Source organism: Echinops telfairi, unplaced genomic scaffold, assembly GCF_000313985.2.
Source record: "Echinops telfairi isolate 266 unplaced genomic scaffold, ASM31398v2 ScPeMD7_7417;HRSCAF=8455, whole genome shotgun sequence".
Taxonomy (NCBI): domain Eukaryota; kingdom Metazoa; phylum Chordata; class Mammalia; order Afrosoricida; family Tenrecidae; genus Echinops; species Echinops telfairi.
Window position 1 is genome coordinate 4,894,602 of NW_022111317.1, and position 3,690 is coordinate 4,898,291.

Below are 3,690 nucleotides of genomic sequence, written 5' to 3' on the forward strand. Positions count from 1 at the left end.
ACACACACACACACACACACACACTGCATGGTCTCGTTTACAGGAAGTTCTAGAGCAGTTAAAACTCATCTGTGGTCGAAGTCAAAACAGTGGTTTAACGAGGTAGGAGATTGTGACAGGGCAGGGGCATCAGCGAACTTCTGAGTGGCTGGAAATGTCTTTGATCTTAACCTTGTAGCGACACGGATGTGCACATGTGTAAAAAGGCTTTGAGGGAAAAAAAAGGCTTTGAGCTGAACACTGGGGGAGGATGCTTAACTGTATGGATGTACTGAACCAAGTAAACATCAGCAGCAGCAGCCTGGTGGCACCAATTGAGCCACTCCACTGGATGCCTTCACCCCAAAGAGATGGGGCTTTCTGGACTCAGAGTGGGTAAGTAACCAGGCCAACCTCACACAGCAGGCAAGGGGTAGGGCCAGGGTCTCTGAGGCATCTCCCTCCCCAGAATCCCAACAGCCTTGGTGGGCCCTGGGGTTACTGCTGGCCGCCCTGGGTGGGAGCTAATGAGGTCAGAGCCCAAGAACGTTCTTGCAGCCACGAGGCAGGAGTTAGTGACTGAGGTGCTTGGAATGTGCTGCTTCTGTGAGGACCTCCCTGTGGCTCGGCCAACGGTTAGAGCAGGAAGGGACTTTCAGAGTCATGTAGTCACACACACACACACACACACACACACACACAGAGTTAAAATAAAGACCGGGAAACTGAAACCCACAGAGGCCAAGAGGCTGGCACCAAATCGGGAGTAGGGGGGCTAAGCTCCTGCTCTGGCAGCTGCCTAGGCTATTTGGGGAGGGGGCAGAGTGGTCTTCCCGGGCAAGAGGATGGATGTTGTCAAGCCTGATCTGTGTCAGCCTTTGAATGTGCCCCTATCTGGTGGCCTATGTCACCCCCTGACCTGCCCAACTTGAGTTCAGCCGAGGCGGTCAGCAGAGTATGTGTGTGTGTGTGTGTGTGTGTGTGTGTGTGTGTGTACACAAGAGTGCGCCCCACATGCCTTCTTAGGTGGTCAGGGTTTCAAGGATGTCCACCCCTCTCTGAGGCTTTTTATTAACATGTGTATTTATTCTCAATAATACGTATCAAAGAAACTCTGGTGGGTCAATGGCCAAGTATTCAGCTGCTATTCCAGCGGTTGGTCATTGACAGCCACCAGTGGCTCCAAGGACAGAGAGCTGGCCCTCTGCTCCCCTCAAGATTGACAGCCGAGGACCCCCCATGGGACAGCTCTGCTCTGTTTGGTGGCAGTGAAATGTACTCGATGGCCCCAGCAACATTTCTCAAGTTCTCACTTTGTGCCCAGTGCTGTGCCTGGCATGTGACATCACTCTTACCTCCCCAAAACCCTGAAAAGGGGGCTCTGAGACACTGTGTCATCTGAGTCCCACGGTGGGTAAGCTGCCTAACAAATTTCCACCCAGGACCCCGAGATTCCAGCATGCATGTTCCTCCCTTCCTTGGGTTGGTCATACCAATGCAAAATCTGTCCCCTCCCCACCCCCACCCCCGCCCCCATCTCTTTTACACACGCATGCCCACATATCCCTAGGGTTTGAATTCTGGTCAACTGCTGTGGCTTCTTCTCAGAGGAAGCGAAGCTCTGACCAGAAGAAGGCAAGGGAGGAGGCAGCAGTCTGACAGACACCTCCAGAGCACACAGTAGGTCACATGTTACCAAGCGCGTTCCTATCTGCGACCTCATTCGATCCTCCCGGCCTTCCCAGGACATAGTGGGAGGGGAGTGGGGGCGTCCAACTATTGCCATTGGGACTGCGATTCGGAGGGGAAGTGATAATGACAGAAAAATGGCAGCTTGGGGCCTGGAGCCCCAAAGTCAAGTGGGCCTTCTGGTTTCCAAGGAAGGCGGCCCAGGACCCTGCGGGCAACAGTGGAGCTGAGCCCCTGGAGGCCCCAGTGGAAGAGCAGGAGAGCCCAGCCTTCTTCCTGTGGCTGTGTCCTACACAGCTCCTCACTCCCCTTGGGCCTCTGTTTCCTCATCGCTACAATGGGAGGGGCATGGCATCTCCGAGCTGACATTCTGCACATGGGAAGTGGGGTGTGGGAAGCTGTGAGGGCTTCGAAAATTCTAGGCTGAGTGTGGACTTGGTGCGCCTACCACCCTGGTTCGGGAATCCCTCGTCATCACCTTGGACAACCATTTCAGCCTTGCCTTGCCCGTCCATAAAATGGGAATGGTGGTGGTATCTGCTTCTCAGGGTTGTCCCTCTCCGGTTGTTAAGATTCGACACAGACCTTTGACCTCACCTCCAAACAATGCTGGTCCCCAAACCTCACTCCCAGTAAGGTGGCGTCCCTCCCCAGACAGCTGCAGAATCCCACTGCCTGACCAGCTCCATTGAGCCTGACTCATGGTGACCCGCGTCCGTGGTATGCGTGTCAACACTTAGAATTGCTCTACAGGGTGTTCTTGGCTGCGATCTTTACACTGGCTGATCGGCAGGACTGTTGTCTGTCGGGCGGCCGCTGGGTCGATTTGGACTGGCCCCCTTGAGATTAGTAAGTAGTCCATGGCAAATCTTTTGCGCCACACAGGGGCCTGAAAAGGTCTTTGAGCGCCCGGCATTTCCGGTCAGCAGCACAATGGCATTGCATTGTATTACTAGGTTTGTCTCGTAACTGGTTTTCGGGAACCCTGGAGCCTTCACACAAAGGCACGAAGCGCGGGAATCAGCGTGAAACCCTCACGCGGTAAATAGAAAACGGTCCCAACCATCCATTACACGGACGGCCCACTTGACAGCTTCTAAACCGCTTCCGCACGGGCGGACTAGGAGCCCTGGTGGGGTGTCCCGGGCTACGACGCGCGGCCGGGCCTCGGGGCGCGCGGGCGGCGGCGGGGCGGGGCCCCTGCAGGTGCGTCAGGCCCGGGGAACCCTCGGCTCCACCTGGGCGCGCCTAGGAAATTGCACCAAGTATGGGCAACTGCGTCAGAGGGCGGGCCCCGGCCTCGTGGGGGCTCCGCTCGCCGCTACCTTCACTCGACTCGCTCGGATCCCGCCTCAGCGCCGCCGACCGCCGCCATCTTGGAGAAGGAGAGAAAAGCGCGAGCGGCCAGGCAGCCTCAGTCGATCCCAGAGCGCAGGCTCCGGCCCGGGAGGGGGAATCCCGCCCGAGAAGGAGCGCCGAGCGTATCGAATGAAGCGCGCAACTTGCTGCGCTTCGGGAGAGTTGTGGGAATCTACTCGGTGTTAGGTTTGGGCTAGAAGCTTTACGGACATCCTCACGTATTTCCACGATATCTCTGTGAGGGGGACTTGATAGAATATTTTTGCAGCTACTGGCCCCGAGATAGTAAGCGACTTGTCCAAGGACACTACACAACTACTCAGGTCGTTGCAGTAGGGGTGCAAGACTCTTTCCCAAGTGCATTACCTATTCCCCCAAATATTATGCTATTTCCTCCCAGGTATTTTTTATGCAGTTATTCGCCTCTGAGATTCATGCAGATTAGTAGCAGCAATGATGGGTATTTGAAATTTGGAGTCCACATTTGGGTGCTTGGCATATCTACAGTGGGGGGCTCAGAGAACACATCTTTGCAAAAAATGTACTGTAAATCGTTTTCATGGTGACTCCTATGCATTTAAATTTTTTGCTCTTAAAAGCCAGAAACAGTCTGCAGAAAGATGAAGAGATGTAACATTTAGGGGAGAATTAATTTTCTGAGCT